Below are 22,234 nucleotides of genomic sequence, written 5' to 3' on the forward strand. Positions count from 1 at the left end.
AACCCGGTAGTATGAACAGGTTGTAAGCTTTCTATAATGATGAAAGGCTTTCCTATGTACATGTACTTGCTGTAAAGCCTGATATACAGCCTTAGAGTATTTGTGCTGTGGTAGATTATAATTGGCTATTACTATATATATGCATAATTTTTAGTTTATAATTATTGCCTCTTTCTAATGAAGTACCACAGTACTTTTTTATGAAATGCTATTGATCTAGACACACAATAGTGTGTCGTGCGGCCAAGAAGCCAGCACGCAACACCTGTGAGTATATTGACAGGAAGAAAGAAAATGCGATTTTCGCACCTCTGTAGCTCTGTGATTCCTTTACGAAATAAGACGATTTTTGCTGTGGACATGCCCTCCAAAGTCAGTACTCCACATGCCATATTTGAGTGAAATCGCTTCAAGTGTTCCCGAGATATGCGACTTCAAAAATTAGGGATTTTTTTCTTTGGGTTTTTTTTTCTTATTATTTTTCTTCTTTTCACACACTTACTAAAAACTGCCATAAAACGCAAACGCCATATCCGATTGCCTTGACATTTGACACACAGAAGGGGGGTATAACGGCGCATCCTGGTACCAAGTTTGGCTGTAATGCGATAAACAGTGAAGGAGTTATTAGCGATTATTCACGACAAATAACACCAATATGTTGTCACACCTACAGGGTAAACCGCTTATAGGAAGAAGCTGAAAATCGGAGGGTGAATAGGTTAACTATTGAACCTCAAACCTTTTATGGTTTGAAAGAAATCAAGCTAAACACCATGAAAATACAATGAAAAAACCAACAGTGTGTAACAATTATGCAATCGAGATTAGCTAATAAAAAACGGCTACTTACCACGCCTACCAGATAAACCGCTTGGAGTAATGCTTTGAAAGTCACTGTACAGATGGAGTAATCATATTAGAAAGGTTTTTCAATGGTGTAGAAGAATCAGACTTAAAGCCACAGAGTTTTAACACGAAATCCAATTTGGTGTAGCAAGTGTGAAATCAAGATACTCTAATAGAGCAGTCATCCTAATAGAGTAGTCATCCTGAAGAGAGATCAGCTAGAAGCAAGTAACCCATATAGAGATCAAGTCACCCTGTAGAGAGATCAGCTAGAAACAAGTCACCCTGTAGAGACAGCAAGTTACCCTATAGAGATCAGCTACAAACAAATCACCCAGTATATGTGCAGGAAACAAATCACCATGTAGAGAGATCAGTTAGGAACAAGTCACCCAGTAGAGAGTTCAGCTAGAAACAAGTCACCGTGTAGAGAGATTGGCTACAAATAAATCACCCTGTAGAGAGATCAGCTAGAAACAAGTCACCCTGTAGAGATATCAGCTAGATACAAGTTACCCTATAGAAATCAGCTACAAACAAATTACCTAGTAGAAATATGTGCTGGAAACAAATCACCACGTAGAGAGATCAGTTAGGAGCAAGTCACCCAGTAGAGAGATCAGTTAGGAACAAGTCACCCAGTAGAGAGTTCAGCTAGAAACAAGTCATCCTGTAGAGATATCAGCTAGATACAAGTTACCCTATAGAAATCAGCTACAAACAAATCACCCAGTAGAAATATGTGCTGGAAACAAATCACCATGTAGAGAGATCAGTTAGGAACAAGTCACCCAGTAGATAATTCAGCTAGAAACAAGTTACCCTGTAAAGAGATCAGCTACAAACAAATCATCCTGTAGAAAGATCAGCTGGAAACAAGTCACCCTGTAGAGATATCAGCTAGAAACAAGTCACCCTGTAGAGATATCGGCTAGATACAAGTTACCCTATAGAAATCAGCTACAAACAAATCACCCAGTAGAAATATGTGCTGGAAACAAATCATCACGTAGAGAGATCAGTTAGGAACAAGTCACCCAGTAGATAGTTCAGCTAGAAACAAGTTACCCTGTATAGATATCAGCTACAAACAAATCACCCTGTAGAAAGATCAGCTAGAAACAAGTCACCCTGTAGAGATATCAGCTAGAAACAAGTCACCCTGTAGAGATATCAGCTAGAAAAAAGTTACCCTATAGAGAATCAGTTACAAACAAATCACCCTGTAGAAGTATGTTATAGAAACAAATCACCATGTAGAGAGTGCAGCTTGAAACAAGTCACCGTGAAAAGAGTTCAGTTACAAACAATGAGAATTTCAGCTACAGTTCAGTTATGTAAAAAGTCACCTTATTAACTATAGTATGTGATAATCATTCAGTGTTAAATATACAAGTATTAAATCAGACAAAAAGCTATACAAACAATTACTTCTCCATTTTATGGCTTGGCTTTGTGGCTTGCAATACAAAAAGAAGTGATATCTAAACCAAGACAGCCAAGCTGTAAAAAAAAGAGTGCAGCCCCCAAATAGGCCAGGGTGAAAAAACATGTGAAATCCAAGGTGGCGGCCAAGAAATGGCTGTGATAGTAGGTTAATGGCAAAAATTTTAATTACGACAATTCAGCTGAATTTGGTGCCAAATCCTAGTGGAGGAGGCAACACAAATTCACCTGAATTGTCGTAATTAAAACTTTTGCCATTAACCTACCATCACAGCCATTTCTTGGCCACCACCTTGGATTTCACATCTTTTTTCACCCTTGCCTTTTTGGGGGCCGCACCCTTTTTTTTACAGCTTGGCTGTTTTGCTTTAGATAAACTCTAACATAACTCCAACTCATGATCAGCATAATTTAAGGTTCTGATTATCAGCCTTAATATTGTGCATTATTATTAAATCAAAAAATGATTTTCTTTGTAATCAAGTTTAACATATTAAACACAGTTAATGTGGTGGAGTGCTGGTATTGCAAGTCCCCAAAAATGTAAGGACTATTAGCAACAGTGGGTAGTAATAAGAACAACACTTGTACAGTACCATTTGCTCAACACATTGGCGGTAATTCATACCTACTGGAAGATTGTTTACTTCGAGAACATGAATAAGTGCAATACCCTTCTAGGACAGAGGAAACTTTCATCTTGAGTTACTAGAACCTATGGACCACCCAAACATTAGCAGCATGTGCAGAAGAGGAACAAGTATCTCAGACAGAATGAGGGTATCCCACACACAAGGGGTGACTTAACTTTATAAAGGCAGCACCTCAATGGACTAGTGCCAGACATTTGCGCTAAATTGCCAGACGTGCGCGGCAACGACAATACTTCTGTTGTCTTGGCATCTCTTATCTACAAAAATGGAACTAGCATCCAAAGTACCCTCTACCTCACCCCGCACAATAGACATAACTTATATACTGATCATTGTTTGCCTCGCCTGTAGTTAAGTAGCTCCGCCATAGTATCCATGCTTTATGACATGCTTTAAATAGAGCACACATAAAATCTCCATACGAGTCAAGTAACTACACCTAAATGATGTCTCCGTAATCTACAGAAATACCGTACTCTAGCTAAGGCATGCTTTCTGTAAGCATACGATGAATGAAATAATTAGAGTTGCTCTATCTCAGTAATATGTTTATATAAGCAGTTACCATGGTGCCAGTTTAGGGGTGTACTGATATACCAACAGACACTGTATACCGTCTATGCAGATTTGACTATCAGTAGGTTCAGATGTTGTGTGCCTGTATGAAACTGAACTGTCTCCAGATATGTGTAGTGATTGAGCCACACTGCTTTCTGTTATACTGCAATCAAGATGGAGGTATAAATCAAACATGGGATGAATAAAGTAGAAACACGACTTGAAGCAACCAATAACCTTTACCAGCTATTAATTTACATAATAACTCACACCAATCTTTGTGTGACCATATGTTTAAATATATATATAAGTAGGAATTCCCCCGAAAATGACGCATGCCACCTGAAATGCTGCCTTTAAAAATCATCCTTTAGACATCTTACCCCACGAAAATCACCTTTACGGATTAATATTAGTCCATGAAATACAGCATTAAAAACAAGAAAACACTTACCGGTGACTGGATATAGAATTTTTTTTTAAATCTCCAGAACTTGAAATTTCGTCTCACTCACTGACCACAGTCACAAGCCTAGAGCCCAAACGAGGCAGCACACGGTCACCATTTTACACCACAACAACAAACTCACAGGTGGGATGTACCTTTTCGGGTTCCGACAAGTATACACCCTGTGCGCCTTGTTTTTCCTTTTATCTTCAATCAGGTTGGTTGTCTTCTTCAAGCATCGAAACCATACTGAGACATTAATTTCCATATCAACACTTTTCTGTAGACACCACAAAATTATTTCAGAAAGCACTTATGCTGCTGAAAGAGTGGGGCACTTATAATTTCAAGTGTTGCACATGAAACATTCAGGCTGCTAAGTTGTCACTTTGATTTTTGCCAACGCCTGGACTGCAATCGATGAAGAGATTTGTTATGTAATAGATGGACTGATACTTGACGGCTTGTTCCTCTGAACACACTGACTCAGCCACTCAATGCCGGACGGTGAGATCAGCGAGTGATTGGATAGTACTCGAGTGGAAATTGTATTACTTCATCCTGATAGTCGAGACTAAACTCCAGGCAACTGAAAGGGCCTGTTTGTTCGAGCAAATTCCATCCCGGGTGAATAGAATGCGGACCATCGAGCGCCACTGCTACTATGATCAAAGGTAAGCTATGCACCCTACTACAGGCCTATGTGCTTCCAATTTTGGCACAGTACATACTTTAATAAGCTGTACAGGAACTTAATAGCTAGCTCACAAGTTACACTGTGACCTTGCTACAACAAAAAACTAAACAAACTAGTATTTTTTTAAATGTTAATTTATAAATGAAGTATGGATCTATGTAATAAAAAGTAGTGAAACGAGATGAATGATGGTATTACAGCTTAGCTCGATGGGAAAGTCCCTACTTCGGCACATTAGCTATAATTTTGCTCAATGCCAAAGTAAGGACTTTCCCACCAAGCTATGCTGTAATACCATCGTTCATCTCTTGTTTCACTACTTTTTATTGCATAGATCCCTACTTCATTTTTAAATTAAAAATACTAGTATATATATTGTCTGGGGTGTTAATCGAGGCCTCACCAACACAGTTAGCCAATCAGTACAATAGTGCTTTCTAAGTCTTTAAGGGCATGAGAAAGCAAGACATTATGCAGTCAATTATGCAGTCAGTCTTTTTACATCAGCATTATTCAGCTTAGAGTCCCCATCAACATTAATTTTATGTATGTTTTGTCAAGAGGGTAGATCTACTGACATGTTAGATCTCACCATACACTATTTCAGCGTATCTCTGTATGATGATGCCAGTAAACCAAGCCCGATAAGAATTCTGAAGTACCAGAACAAAAGTCCTGACAAAACCAAACTGTTCCGAACATACTTACACTTTGTACAAACACAGGTGGCCTGTTACAATGCTATAGTAGGCATTCTACGATGTAAAGTACTTTGTCTGTAGGCAGTATTTTTGGTGTGCTGAGGATAGCATTCTTGAGACGCTCATAAAGTAATTTTATGAGGTTTCTGTACAGCAGAGGTGTTGGCAGGTACATTTGTGACATGGTGGCTTGAATGTTTAATCACCTAGTAACTAAGAGACAGCCATTATTGGTGAAGTAAACAGTCAACCAAATATGCACACCCTTAGCTTGGGCTCTTGATAGGACATTGTGTCTGGCTAAATCCAGACATTGGCTAATTTGTTCTGGAAATTATTCGTTGCCCGGCCGTTATCGGGATCACTGCCTAGCCATCCCAAAGATGACCAGTGACCTCATTATTGATTGGGCACAGTTTACTTTTCTTACACACTATATTTTGATGCTTGGTCGAATCAAACCTAAGAGAATCTTAGAATACCAACATCTTGATCAGGTAACACACCTGGAGTACTCAGGAAAGGGGCAGGCAGTTCACAATCATTGCTTTTGCCAGATTGCAGGTATATCTATACCGATAATCAATACACCTTTTAAATATGCTATATGTCCTCAATAGTGGAATAATAATTTGGCTTAACAAACACTTAACTTCCCTCCTGCTACAGTACTAAGCTTGCACCAATTATGTCAGCATAATTACAACTAGTAAAGGGGAAGAGTGGCATACAATCAAGATACTATACAGAACAGTCACTGCATGTCGAAATATCTTTATAGAACATTCACAAATGTATCAAAGTTTTTTTTCTAATAGAGTTAGCAGTCCAGTTACAGGGTTCTTAGAGCATATGTGGGACGCAACAAAGCACGATTGGGAGCATAGTAGGGACAATTGCAGAGCATTGCTCAAACACATGATAGGCAATTCCATAGCATAATAGGTTCAGGCCATACAAGACCATTCCAACACGCCTCATGTGCAGTTCATACTGCGGGGATCCTAGCATAGATTCTACATTGGACAATACCACCGCAGAGGTCAAGAAAAAAAATAGGGGAGCAATGATCACCTCTCATTTGATGTGTCTATCGGTCATGTGGTAGGTCCATTCTCCCCACAGTTGCATATCAGTCTTCCCTTCAGACTATTTTCAAATCATTTACACTATAACGGAACTTGCAACTGCCTGAAGTTCCCAACCTCCCATGGAAAAGCTGACGGCATATCACACCCCTTCCTTTTTTATTTTTGTTAAACACCACTAGGATACAAATCAGAGGAAACCGTCGTAGGTTAACAGAGGAAGTCTCCCAGTGGGCTGACCACTCTGACACAAGAAAACAACCTTCTCTTGTGGGCTCTTTATTCAGCAAGCCATTTTTGCAGCCATTAGCAATAAGGTTTAGCTTCCTCCATGCAGGGATGTGGCAATACCGGACAATAATATTATTATACAAATTTGAATCTAACACCACTCACCACTTCTGTGTATACCTTGATGCTGTTTGCTGCTCACTTTGTTCTATCTGGCCTCACATATACCTCCATTAAAGTGTACTTAATATTGGCATCCATCATACAATCAACATGATGCATACCACAGAGATCCCACCTATACACTCCTTTCATGTACAAGTTCTCTGAGGCACAAAGACAAAGCGATCAAACACAACTATCACAATAGAATTATTTATGACATACTCAATATTATCAAAGTCACCCATCAAACACCAGATTATCATGTCATGGACAGCCTACTGCACTGCATTCCTCAGGACTCTTACAGAGCAGGCCCATAGTAAGTGATCCAACTGGTTGGGATTTTGGCCAACCATGTTTCAGTTACAAAAATTTAGCTAAATCAAAATATTTTAATAAAGCATTCATTACAATACTCTAATAGAGCAGTCACTGCAATATTGTTATTATTATTAGCACTTTACAGTGACCAGCACTGAAGGTCTGACAGCAACATTCAAAGGTTCCAGTCAATTATCTTCAAATTGATAATCCATTCAAATTACTTGTGAGCTCAATTTCAAAGGCCTTTTATTTCCAAAATTTTCCTAGGGGAGCAGTTATTGAGATTACTCCCCCCTCCTATATTATCCCCAGACTAACCATGTGGTTTTTACGCATGCAAGATAGCTTTCTGCCTCTTCAGATGATAATTGGTCTGACCAAACCTTGCTACAGATCTGCAAGAGTTGAGAACATGACAGTGCCAGGCTTATGACTGCTCCATGTACTTGGGATGTAGCAGTGGACAACAGGCCAATTAAGCAGTCCAAACCCCATGGGAGCTAATGTATGCCTATGCCACACAGAGTTAGTAGTTGTCCAGCCAAGGTGATACTTCAATACTGGGCAATTAAGGAAGCACGGAAGGATTGTCTTTTCACCTTCCAAGAGGTTAAGCCATAGACTATCGGCCTATTTCATTACTATGCAATGTATCTAAAGTTTTAGAACGACTAGTACATAACAAACTTCTTGATTTCTATTCAGACTCCATATCACGCCATCAATTTAGATTCTGTAAAAACAAATCTACTTTGCAACAGTTGTTACTATATTTTGATGATCTATGTTCTGACAAGAAACAAACTGATAGTATTTACCTTGACTTCAGCAAAGCTTTTGACAGTGTTTCACATACTAAACTGTTGTTGAAGTTATGGTCTGCTGGCATCACAGGTGATGTGTGGTCATGGCTACGGTCCTATTTGTCTGACCGTAGTCAACGTGTTTTGGTCAATAATAGTTTATCTTGCTCTCTACCTGTTAAATCTGGTGTACCTCAGGGTAGCATCTTGGGACCATTGCTGTTCATAATATATGTTAACGATCTGTGTGATAAAGTTGAGAATTCCACAATCTTTAAGTTTGCTGACGACCTCAAATGCTTTAAGGCAATCCATTGTATCACTGACTCAAACCAACTCAGAATGATTTAAACTCCCTATATGGATGGAGTCTTGATAATGACCTCTCTTTCAGTATTAAGAAGTGTGTCATTTTACATTTCAAGGTCACATTACACAACACAAACTATTTCATTAATGGTGTTCAACTATCTAATGTCACAGAACATCATGACCTCGGAATAGTTTTCTCCAAAAATTTGTCTTGGGCCAGTCATATTGATTCTACAGTGGCTAAGGCTTATAAGTCCTTTGGCCTACTCCGCCGAACTTTTAAGAACACCTCTATTCAAGCTAGAAAAACACTATATCTGACTCTAGTGAGATCCAAGCTTTTATATTGTTCTGCCTTATGGCGACCCATCTTATGAAGGACATTTTGTTGTTAGAGCAAGTCCAGCACTGTGCAACTAAATTTATATTGAATAACTATACTATGGATTACAAAACAAGATTGTTTCATCTGAAGCTTTTACCTTTGATGTATGTGTTAGAATTACATGATGTTCTTTTTCTAATAAAATCTTTGAACTCCCCTACTAGTAGCTTCAACATATCCGACCATGTTTGCTTCAACAACAGTCGTACCAGATCATCCAGCAGCAAGTTATACCACAGAAATTCTGACAATGTCATTACAGCAAATTCATATTTTTACAGAATCCCTAGATTGTGGAATGCATTACCTATCATTGACTTATCCCTTTCCCTCCCTACTATCAAACATAAACTTATTATTTTTTTATGGAATCATTTTACAAATGCTTTTGACACTAACAGTAATTTACTGTACTTTGCATTTTTTATGTCCTTGTAGGAACTGTAGTAAGCTTCCCCACTCATGTAACTTTAATATTTTGTAGTTGTACTGTACGTAAGTAAAGTTTAGTTGTAAATAAGTAGCTAAGTAGTTAATTAATTTAAGGCAGCTGGCACTGGTGGCTAGCTGACCCTCAGATCATGTAATTTCCCTTTTTGATTTATCTAATGTTCTGTACTTGTGTTATTTGATCTGTAAAGTATTAATAAATAAATAAATAAATAAATAGACTGGAGCCTGGTTTAAGCCTTACTTTAGTCACCCCCCAATGTAAACTGTACAGGAGTATTAGCAGTATAACATGCAATCGCTGCATTGGTGTGGCTACGTCTACCAAGACAGTGACCATATCCAACTACTAAACCTTTGGCAAAGCTCTGCTTATCAAATCAGCTGGTGTCTAATTCAATCAGCAGTACAACACCTGCAACTAGCCACAAAGGTTATCTCATTATCACTGGTTATATGTAAGACCACTTGTACATGTAGACACAATAATTATATTGTATGTTCTAGTCAAGACATAGTTAATGGTTACGTATAATCATAGTACATTGCAAAAACTGCATAGTGAGTATATATATATAATATATAAAATAAAATAAAAAGTAAAAAAATCACATGTATCCCACAAACAAAGTGAATAAGAAAGAAGTTGGGGTGTGTGCAAGGTGAACGGGTGCTACTAGGTACAGTTCCTATTGTTTGGAGGGCCTTTCTGTGGCCTGTTGAAATTCTTGTGGTTTCCACAGAATACTAGAACCCCCAAGAATTCCTACCTCCAAGCCATCTTAGTAAGACATGCAGTATTAAGTAGGGTTTAGAAAAAAGTGTTCTGAACATGGATATATTATAAGGCTTATAGGAGAATACACGAAACCCTGCACACCTTACCAAAACAACCACCATCTGTTGACAGTGGCAACTGACTCACAACAAGATCAGACTGGCGGCTTATGGTTCTAACAGCAAGGAGCTACACTAACTTTTTGTTTTTAAGCAACTAGCTATTTTGATTGTCAATGATCATTGTGTGGTACTTGAATTTAGTGCCATTTTTTTGTACAAAAGCCAGCATTTCAAGTATCAAATTTTGTTATATTCATTATATTTCAAGTAAGACATTGCAACCACATAATTACATGTTTGTATGAGCATTGCATTTTTAAAGCATGCTATTTAGCTTCTCGTATCAGCATTAGAAGGGCTTCAAATATGTAGCAACTTATGGCTTTTATCATAACCTGAAAAATACAGAGCACAACGGAGTGTCACAAAGCTACCTTGCTGGCCTTGGGATGCAGCTGCATTAGTGTTAGGCTGCTCTAAATCTGTGCGTGCCTACAAAAAAGAATACAACACATGTTTAATCATTTAACTGTACACTAAATGACAGCCAGGTATTTAATGTAATATATAAGCCATGCCTACAAGGTGTATTGAACATATATACCCCAACTCCAAAGTCAGAAGAAGTTTACTGTTTATCAACAACAGTAACCTTCCGATGGCTGAAGAGGAGGGATTTATATAAGTGCAATGCACTAAAGTAAGCCATGGTTCATATCAAGACACACGGTAGTGTGTCGTGCGGCCCAAGAAGCTGGCGCGCCACACCGTAAGTTTATTAACAGGAAGAACGAAAGCGCAATTTTCACACCAATGTAGCTCTGTTATTGGAACCAAATTTGCTAGAGAAGTGCCGGCCAGTTAGGGGAGTCTACATACCAAATTTGAAGAAAATCACTCTAGCCATTTCCAAGATACAAGCGAACAAAATTTCATTTTAATTTCTTCATTTTTTCTTCTTCATTTCACACACTTTGCAAATTCCGCCATAAAACACAAATGTGTACCCGGATCGAGCTGCAATTTGGTATACGTAAAGGGCTCATTAAGGCAGATCTCAGTACCAACTTTGGTAGGAATCCAATGAGCATTCACGGAGTTATGATCAATTATTTGCGTAAAATAAGGTCGAAGGCCTGTCACGCCCACAGGGTAAACCGCTTGGAGGAATAAGTTGAAAATTCATATTTAGATGGAGTAACCATTGTAGGAGTGCCTTTTTGTGGTTTGAAAGGAATCGAGATAAAAACCATGGAGATATGACACAAAATCCAACCTATGTCACAATTACGTAATCACTTTTTTATGAATAAAAAAACTATTAGTTTTCACGCCTACCAGGCAAACTGCTTAGAGCAATGAGCTGAAAATCAGTATGTAGCTGGAATAATCATCATAGAAAGTCCTTGCAGTAGTACAGAAGAATCGGATTACAAACCACTGAGTTATGATTTGAAAGGCAACTACGTGTGGCAAATACGAGATCAAGATACTCTAATAATAGAACAGTCACCCTAATAGAGCATTCAGCTACATTTATAACTTACTCTATTATAGAATCAAGACACACGGTAGTGTGTTGTGCGGCCCAAGAAGCCAGCGCGTAACACCCGTGAGTATATTGACAGGAAGAAAGAAAACGCAATTTTCGCACCTCCGTAGCTCTGTGCTTCCTTGATGAAACAAGACGATTTTTGCTGTGGACATGCCCTCCAACTGCAGCACTCCACATTCCAAATTTGGGCGAAATCGCTTTGCGCGTTCCCGAGATATGCGACTTCATAAATTGGCTCAGTTTCTTCGTTTTTTTTTCTTCTTATTTTTCTTTTTCTTGTCGCATACTTACAAAAACTGCTATAAAACTCGAACGCCATATCCGATTGCCTTGAAATTTGGCACACAGAAGGGGGATATAAGGGCACATCTCGGTACCAACTTTGGCTGGAATACGATAACCAGGCAAAGAGTTATGAGCGATTATTCACGAAAAATAACACCAATATGTTGTCATGCCTACAGGGTAAACCGCGTATGGGAAGAAGCTGGAAATCGGTGGGTGAATAGGTTAACTATTGAACCTCAAACCTTTTGTGGTTTGAAAGAAATCGAGCTAAAAAATAGGAAGATACAACGAAAAAACCAACAGTGTGTAACAATTATGCAATCGAGATTAGCTAATAAAAAAAACGACTGCTTGCCACGCCTACCAGATAAACCGCTTGGGGTAATGCTTTGAAAATCGTTGTACAGATGGAGTAATCATCTTAGAAAGGCTCATCAATGGTGTAGAAGAATCAGACTTAAAGCCACGGAGTTATAACACGAAATCCAACTTGGTGCAGCAAGTGCGAGATCGCGATACTCTAATAGAGCAGTCATCCTAATAGAGCAGTCACCCTGAAGAGAATTCAAGAGATCAGTTAGAAATAAGAAACCTGTATAGAGATCAGCTACACACAAGTCACCCTGTAGAGAGATCAGCTAGAAGAAGTTACCTTGTAGGGAGTTCATGCAACTATGGAAAGAGATAGTTCAGCTAGAAGAAATCACCTTGTAGAGTTCAGCTACAAAGAAACCACCATGTAGAGAGTTCAGCTACAAACAAATCGCCCTGTGGAGAGATCAATAGAAGAAGTTACCTTGCAGAGAGTTCAGCTACAAAGAAACCATCATGTAGAGAGTTCAGCTACAAACAAATCTCCCTGTAGAGAGATTAGCTAGAAGAAGTTACCTTGTAGAGAGTTCAGCTACAAAGAAACCATCATGTAGAGAGTTCAGCTACAAACAAATCTCCCTGTAGAGAGATCAGCTAGAAGAAGTTACCTTGTAGAGAGTTCAGATTCAAACAAATCACCCTGTAGAAAGATCAGCTAGAAGAGGTCACCTTGTAGAGAGTTCAGTTACAAAGAAACCACCATGTAGAGAGCTCAGCTACAAACTAGTGACCTTGTAGAGACATCAGCTAGAAGAAGTTACCTTGTAGAGAGTTCAGCTACAAAGAAACCATTCTTTAAAGAGCTCAGCTGCAAACAAATCGCCTGTACAGAATTCAGCTACAAATAAATCACCCTGTAGAAAGATGAGCTAGAAAAAGTTACCTTGTAGAGAGTTCAGTTACAAAGAAACCACCATGTAGAGAATTCAGCTACAAACTAGTGACCCTGTAAAGACATCAGCTAGAAGAAGTTACCTTGAGAGAGTTCAGCTACAAAGAAACCATTATTTAAAGAGCTCAGCTGCAAACAAATCACCTATACAGAATTCAGCTAAAAACAAATCTCCCTGTAGAGAGATCAGCTAGAAGAAGTTATCTTGTAGATAGTTCAGCTACAAACAAATCACCCTGTAGAGAAATCAGCTAGAAGAATTTAACTTGTAGAGAGTTCAGCTACAAAGAAACCATCATTTAGAGAGTTCAGCTTCAAACAAATCACCTGTAGAGAGTTCAGCTACAAACAAATCTCCCTGTAGAGAGATCAGCTAGAAGAAGTTACCTTGTAGAGAGTTCAGCTACAAACAAATCACCCTGTAGAAAGATCAGCTAGAAGAAGTCACCTTGTAGAAAGTTCGACTACAAAGAAACCACCATGTAGAGAGTTCAGCTACAAACTAGTCACCTTGTAGAGGCATCAGCTAGAAAAGTTAGCTTGTACAGAGTTCAGCTACAAAGAAACCATTCTGTTTAGAGCTCAGCTGCAAACAAATCACATGTACAGAATTCAGCTACAAACAAATCACCCTGTAGAGAGATCAGCTATAAGAAATTACTTTGTAGAGAGTTCAGCTACAAAGAAACCACCATGTAGAGAGTTCAGCTGCAAAGAAATCACCCTGTATAAAATTCTGCCACAAACAAATTGCCCTGTAGAAAGATCAGTTAGAAAAAGTTACCTTGTAGATAGTTCAGCTACATACAAACAGATCTCCCTGTAGAGAGATCAGCTAGAAGAAATTACCTTGTAGAGAGTTCAGCTACAAAGAAACCATTCTGTAAAGAGCTCAGCTGCAAACAAATCACCTGTACAGAATTCAGCTACAAACAAATCACCCTGTAGAGAGATCAGCTAGAAGAAATTACTTTGTAGAGAGTTCAGCTACAAAGAAACCACCATGTAGAGAGTTCAGCTGCAAAGAAATCACCCTGTATAAAATTCTGCCACAAACAAATTGCCCTGTAGAAAGATCAGTTAGAAAAGTTACCTTGTAGATAGTTCAGCTACATACAAACAGATCTCCCTGTAGAGAGATCAGCTAGAAGAAATTACCTTGTAGAGAGTTCAGCTACAAAGAAACCATTCTGTAAAGAGCTCAGCTGCAAACAAATCACCTGTACAGAATTCAGCTACAAACAAATCACCCTGTAGAGAGATCAGCTAGAAGAAATTACTTTGTAGAGAGTTCAGCTACAAAGAAACCACCATGTAGAGAGTTCAGCTGCAAAGAAATCACCCTGTATAAAATTCTGCCACAAACAAATTGCCCTGTAGAAAGATCAGTTAGAAGAAGTTACCTTGTAGATAGTTCAGCTACAAACAGATCTCCCTGTAGAGAGATCAGCTAGAAGAAATTACCTTGTAGAGAGTTCAGCTACAAAGAAACCACCATGTAGAGAGTTCAGCTGCAAAGAAATCACCTTGTAGAAAATTCTGCCACAAACAAATTGCCCTGTAGAAAGATCAGTTAGAAGAAGTTACCTTGTAGAGAGTTCAGCTACAAAGAAACCATTTTGTAAAGAGCTCAGCTGCAAACAAATCACCTGTACAGAATTCAGCTACGAACAAATCACCCTGTAGAGAGATCAACTAGAAGAAATTACCTTGTAGAGAGTTCAGCTGCAAAGAAATCACCACTGCCCAAATTTCAAGGCAATAGCTCTTTCCAATCTGAAGTTATCAATTGTCAAAGTTGGCAAATTGGATGTGTGTGGAAGGCCCCTTTTCGCAAATCCGGTCACATATGTATTATATATATAATTTGTACATTTACTGATAAAATATTTAAAGTACATCTACTTCATCTTTTCTTCTTCCTGTAGTAAAGGAAAAAAACATAGGTTAAAAAGTCCCAAAGCTGGCCATAGTCCGGCTTTGGGGTATACAAATACAAAAAGAAATGAAATCTAATCCAAAACAGCCAAGCTGTAAAAAAAGAGTGCGGCCCTCAGAAAGGCTATGGTGAAAAAAGATGTGAAATCCAAGGTGACGGCCATGAAATGGCTGTAATGGTAAAAATTTTGATAACGACAATTCAGGTGAATTTTGTGCCAAGACCAAGCGGCACCAAATTCACCTGAATTGTCATTATTAAAATTTTTGCCGTTAACCTACCATCACAGCCATTTCTTGGCCGCCACCTTGGATTTCACATCTTTTTTCGCCATACCCTTTCTGAGGGCCGCACTCTTTTTTTACAGCTTGGCTGTTTTGGATTAGATTATATTACATTGCAAGTTATTCTGTAGGGAATTCTACAAACAGTTAATCTGATAGATAATTCAGCTACAGGCAAGTCACCCTGTAGAGAGTTCACCTAGAAACAAGTCACCCTGTAGAGAGATCAGCTAGAAGAAGTCACCTTGTAGAGAGTTCAGCTACAAATAAACCATCATGTAGAGAGTTCAGCTGCAAATAAATCACCCTGTGGAGAGTTCAGCTAGAAGAAATCACCTTGTAGAGAGTTCAGCTACAAAGAAACCACCATGTAGAGAGTTCAGCTGCAAACAAATCACCTGTGGAAAGTTCAGCTAGAAACAAGTCACCCTGTAGAGAGTTCAGCTAGAAGAAGTCACATTGTGGAGTGGATTTCAGCTACAAAGAAACTACCATGTAGAGAGTTCAGCTGCAAACAAATCACCAATTCAGTTACAAACAAATCACCCTGTAGAAAGATCAGCTAGAAGAAGTTACCTTGTAGAGAGTTCAGCTACAAACAAATCACCCTGTAGAGAGTTCAGCTACAAACAAGTCATCCTGTAGAGAGATCAGCTAGAAGGATCACCCTGTAGAGAGTTCAGCTATGAACAAATCACCCTGCAGATAGTTCAGCTACAAACAAGTCACTCTGTAGAGAGGTCAGCTAGAAACCAGTGAAATGTAGAGAGTTCAGCTACAAAAACAAATCACCCTTTAGAGAGATAAGCCAGACAAAGTAACCCTGTAGAGAGTTTAGCTACTGTGTAAACAAGTTACCCGGTAGAGAGATCAGCTAAAAAAAAGGAGAGATCAGCTAGAAACAAGTCGCCCTGTAGAGAGATCAGTAAGAAACAAATCACCTTGTATAGAGTTCAGTCACAAACAAATCACTCTGTAGAGAGTTCAACTACAAACAGATAGCCCTGCAGAGAGTTCAGCTAGAAACAAGTCACCCTGTAGAGAGAATCCTGTAAAGAGTTCATCTACAAGCAAATCACCCTGTAGAGAGTTCAGCTACATTTCAAGTCACTCAGTAGAGAGATCAGGTTGTCCGTAGGGAATAATTGATGTAATAAATTTATGTGTTATATATATATATATATATATATATATATATATATATATATATATATATAATTTGTACATTTACTGATAAAATGAGAATTAGTTAAAGTATTTAAAATCTGCTTCATCTTTTTCTTCTTCCTGTGGTAAAGAAAAAAAAAGATAGGTTAAAAAGCCCCAAAGCCGGCCTAAATACAAAAAGAAGCAAAATCTAATCTGAAACAGCCAAGCTGTAAAAAAAGAGTGCGGCCCTCAGAAAGGCTATGGTAAAAAAAGATGTGAAATCCACAGTGACGGCCAAGAAATGGCTGTAATGGTAAAAATTTTGATAACGACAATTCAGGTGAATTTTGTGCCAAGACCAAGCGGCACCAAATTCACCTGAATTGTCATTATTAAAATTTTTGCCGTTAACCTACCATCACAGCCATTTCTTGGCCGCCACCTTGGATTTCACATCTTTTTTCGCCATACCCTTTCTGAGGGCTGCACTCTTTTTTTACAGCTTGGCTGTTTTGCAAGACACACGATAGTGTGTCGTGAGGCCCAAGAAGTCGGCGCGCCACACCGTGGGTATATTGACAGGAAGAAAGAAAACGTCATTTTCACACTTTTGTATCTCGATGATTCCTTATCTGATTTGAACCAAATTTGCTGCTAAGTTTCCCGCCAGCTAGGGGAGTCCACATTCCAAATTTGAAGGAAATCGTTCCAACCATGTCCAAGATACGAGCGGCCAAAGTTTTGATTTTTTTTTCTTCATTTCTTTTCTTTGTCTTTTCACACACTTGAAAAAATTGCTATAAAATGCAAACGCGCAATCCGATCACCTCGAAATTTGGCACACAGAAAGGTAGTCCAAAGGCCAATCCTAGTATCAAATTTGGTGCAAATCTGATGAACGGTTCAGGATTTATGACCAATTATTCACGTAAAACAAGATCGATTTGTTGTCAAGCCTACAGGGTAAACCGCTTCATGAAATGAGTTGAAAATCGGTTTGTGGATAGATCAACCATTGTAGGAGTGCCTTTTGGTGGTTTGAAAGCAATCGAAATAAAGATCATGGAGATATGATACGAAACCAAAGGTGTGTAAAAATTGTGCGATCAAGATTCGTGAATAAAAATACCAATAATTTTCACGCCTACCAGGCAAACCACTTAAAGCAGTGAGCTGAAAATTGGTATGTAGCTGGAATAGTCATCGTAGAAAGTCCTTGCAGTAGTACAGAGCAATCGGATTACTAACCACTGAGTTATGATTCGAACGCCAACTCTGTGTAGCAAATGCGAGATCGAGATACTCTAATAGAACAGTCCCCCTAATAGAGCATTCAGTTAGTTTATGACTTACTCCATTATAATTCTATTACAATGCAAGTTATTCTTTAGGGAGTTCCGCTGCAAACAGTTAATCTTATACACAGTTCAGCTACAAGCAAGTCACCCTGTAGAGAGTTCAACTACAAATATATCGCTGTAGAGATTCAGAATATTACAAGTCACACTAAAGAGAGTTCAGCCATCAAGTTATGCACCCTGTAGAGAGCTCAGCTACAAACAAGTCACTTTATACAATGTTCAGCTACAAGTAAGTCACTCTGTAGAGAATTCAGCTACAAACAATTCACTCTGTAGAGAACTCAGCTACAAACAAATCGCCCTGTAGAGAGATCAGCTAGACGAAGTTACCTTGTAGAGAGTTCAGCTACAAAGAAACTATCAGAATATTACAAGTCACACTAAAGAGAGTTCAGCTATCAAGTTATGCACCCTGTAGAGAGTACAGCTATAAACAAGTCACTTTATACAATGTTCAGCTACAAGTAAGTCACTTTATAGAGAGTTCAGCTGCAAACAAATCACCCTGTAGAGAATTCAGCTACAAACAAATTGTCCTGTAGAAACATCAGCTAGAAGAAGTTACCTTGTAGAGAGTTCGACTACAAAGAAACCATAATGTAGAGAGTTCAGCTACAAACGAGTCACCCTGTAGAGAGATCAGCTAGAAGAAGTTATCTTGTAGAGAGTTCAGCTACAAATAAACCATCATGTAGAGAGTTTAGCTGTACAAATCACCCTGTAGAGAGTTCAGCTACAAACAATTCACCCTGTAGAGAAATCAGCTAAAAGAAGTTACCTTTTAGAGATTTCAGCTACAAAGAAACCATCATGTAGATAGTTCAGCTACAAACAGATCACCCTGTAGAGAGTTCAGCTAGAAGAAGTCACATTGTAGAGAGTTCAACTACAAAAAAAAACCACCACATAGAGAGTTCAGCTTCAAACAAATCACCCTGTAGAGAGTTCAGCTATGAACAGATCACCCTGTAGAGAGTTCAACTAAAAGAAATCGCCCTGTAGAAAATTCAGCTACAAGGAAACCACCATTTAGAGAGTTCAGCTGCAAACAAATCACCTGTAAAGAGTTCAGCTAGAAACACGTCACCCTGTACAGAGATCAACTAGAAACAAGTCACCCTGTAGAGAGATCAGCTACAAAGAAACCACCATGTAGAGTGTTCAGCTGCAAACAAATCACCCTGTAGAGAGTTCAGCTACAAACAAATCACCCTGTAGATAGTTCAGCTACAAACAAGTCATCCTGTAGAGAGATCAGCTAGAAGGATCACCCTGTAGAGAGTTCAGCTACGAAAAAAATCACCCTGCAGAGAGTTCAACTAGAAACAAGTTACCCTGTAGAGAGATCAGCTAGAAACCAGTGACCCGTAGAGAGTTCAGCTACAAAAATAAATCACGCTTTAGGGAGATAAGCCAACCCTGTAGAGAGATCAGATAGAAACAAATCACCCTGTGGAGAGTTCAGCTAGAAAGAAACCATCCTGTAGAGAGTTCAGCTACCGTGTAAACAAATTACCCTGTAGAGAGACCGGCTATAAACAAGGAGAGATCAAGTCACCCTGTAGAGAGATCAGCTAGAAACAAATCACCTTGTAGAGAGTTCAGCTACAAACAAAATCACCCTGTACAGAGTTCAGTTACAAACAAATCACCCTGTAGAGAGTTCAACTACAAACAGATAACCCTGCAGAGAGTTCAGCTAGAAACAAGTCACCCTATAGAGAGAATCCTGTAGAGAGTTCATTCACAAGCAAATCACCCTGTAGAGAGTTAAACTACATTTCAAGTCACCCAGTAGAGAGATCAGCTGTAAACAAGTTATCCATAGGAAATAATTGACATGTAATAAATATAATGTATTATATATAATTTGTACATTTACTGACAAAATCAGAATTAGTTAAAGTATTTAAAATCTGCCTCATCTTTTTCTTCTTCCTGTGGTAAAGAAAAAAAAAGGTAGGTTAAAAAAGCTCCAAAGCTGGCCATAGGCCGGCTTTGGGGTATACAAATACAAAAAGAAGTGAAATCTAATCCAAAACAGCCAAGCTGTAAAAAAAAGAGTGCGGCCCCCAAAAACGTTATGGTGAAAAGGGATGTGAAATCCAAGGTGGCGGCCAAGAAATGGCTGTGATGGTAGGTTAGTGGTAAAAATTTTAATAACGACAATTCAGTTGAATCAAGGTGGCGGCCAAGAAATGGCTGTGATGGTAGGTTAATGATAAAAATTTTAATCACGACAATTCAGGTGAATTTGGTGCCGCTTGGTCTTGGCACAAAATTCAACTGAATTGTCGTTATTAAAATTTTTACCATTAACCTACCATCACAGCCATTTCTTGGCCGCCACCTTGGATTTCACATCCTTTTTCACCATAACCTTTTTGGGGGCTGCACTCTTTTTTTACAGCTTGGCTGTTTGGGATTAGATAATGTATACCATGTGTCTAAATTAACCCACACTACACAACATGCTAACAACCCATATCCACACAAATAAACTTAGTAAAACAACTTACACATAATTTGCCATTATGATAGTTTGGCATGGTAGACATACTGGTAGCCTTCCTCTCACAAGTCAGCTCACTCAAATGGATAGTGATGAGTGATTGTGGGACTTAGTAATCTCCATCTATCCATAGAACTTATCTGTTTATATCAACAAACACAGGAGTAATGTTACCTGCATCATCAAAGTTATCAGGTATCTATAAAATGAATCCAGTGGTTGAACTCTTACTTGCTGGGGTGATTGATCGCCCTGCGTGACAAAGGCTCTTAGCCTGAGCCAGCTTAGGAGATTGATTGTACTGGCACCCATTGCAGGCTATTTGCCTGCGAATAGGCATGACATACATTAGTGTCACATCACAGGTGAGTATATACCGTATAACGGGAATGATTCGCGGAAGAAATCACTCGCGAATGATCTACTATTTCCTCATCCGCCAGAAAACGTTCGCGATCTATTGCATAAGTAATTAATAATTGGGCACGCGCCCACAACGGATTAATCCTTTTTTTTGTATGGATAGCTAGGGAACACTCAACTATATGGCTGGCTCTGACATGTTGCGTACTACGCATACTAGCAGCCATGCATGATCGCTGTTCACTGGAGAAGTAGGCACGATAATGAGCGCGGATGATAGGCACGCTTGGGGGCGGCACTAAAACCGAGCCATTCTGGCACAGTGAATCGCTCGGCTGCAATTAATTTGCCCCATTTAGTTAGCACAGAATTTTCCACTGTCACTGAAGTTTGCATCTCTCTTCGAATCACAAGCCACGGTCCTGCGCCTCATACATAGCAGTTTAGCGAGTAGCAAAGCGAGTAGCTACCTGCTTATGCACTCGTTACATCATAGATCAAGACACACAGTAGTGTGTCGTGCGGCCCAAGAAGCTGGCGCGCCACACCGTGAGTATATTAACAGGAAGAAAGAAAATGCAATTTTCACACCTACGTAGCTCTGTGATCCCTAATCCAATTGGAACCAAATTTGCTAGAGAAGTGCCAGCCAGTTAGGGGAGTCTACATACCACATATGAAGAAATTCGCTGCAGCCATTTCCGAGATACGAGCAAACAAAATTTTGTTTTAATTTCTTCGTTTTTTTCTTCTTCATCTTCATTTCACACACTTCGCAAAATCCGCCATAAAACATGAATGCATACTCGGATCAGGCTGCAATTTGGCACACTTAAAAGGCTCATTAAGGCGGATCTCAGTACCAACTTTGGTAGGAATCCAATGAACATTCACGGAGTTATGACCGATTATTTGCATAAAATAAGGTCGAAGGTCTGTCACGCCTACAGGGTAAACCCCTTGGAGGAATCAGTTGAAAATTGATAATAGATGGAGCAACCATTGTAGGAGTGCCTTTTTGTGGTTTGAAAGGAATCGGGATAAAGACCACGGAGATATGACACATAACCCAACCTGTGTCAAAATTACGCGATTGGTTTTTATGAATAAAAAAACTATTAGTTTTCGTGTCTACCAGGCAAACTGCTTAGAGCAATGAGCTGAAAATCAGTATGTAGCTGGAATAATCATCATAGAAAGTCCTTGCAGTAGTACAGAAGAATCAGATTACAAACCACTGAGTTATGATTCGAAAGGCAACTACGTGTAACAAATGCGAGATCGAGATACTCTAATAGAACAGTCACCCTAATAGAGCATTCAGCTGCGTTTATAGTTTACTCAATTATATTACATTGCAAGTTATTCTGTAGGGAATTCAGCTACAAACAAGCCACCATGTAGTCAGATCAGCTAGAAGAAGGTACCTAATAGAGAGTTCAGCTACAAAGAAACCATCATGTAGAGAGTTCAGCTTCAAACAAATCACCCTGTAGATAATTCAGCTACAAACAAATTGCCCCGTAGAGAGATCTTCTAGAAGAAGTTACCTTGTAGAGAGTTCAGTTA

At 39.0% G+C, this 22,234-nt stretch overlaps 1 protein-coding gene across 1 annotated transcript in view; it reads left to right on the forward strand.

Annotated features, from left to right (window-relative positions):
• The window catches only part of LOC136250635 (E3 ubiquitin-protein ligase rnf213-alpha-like), a 486,640-nt gene that overhangs the window by 199,769 nt on the left and 264,637 nt on the right, over positions 1 to 22,234 (forward strand). The gene's annotated exons all lie outside the window — the stretch shown is intronic.

Source organism: Dysidea avara, chromosome 3 (assembly GCF_963678975.1).
Source record: "Dysidea avara chromosome 3, odDysAvar1.4, whole genome shotgun sequence".
Taxonomy (NCBI): domain Eukaryota; kingdom Metazoa; phylum Porifera; class Demospongiae; order Dictyoceratida; family Dysideidae; genus Dysidea; species Dysidea avara.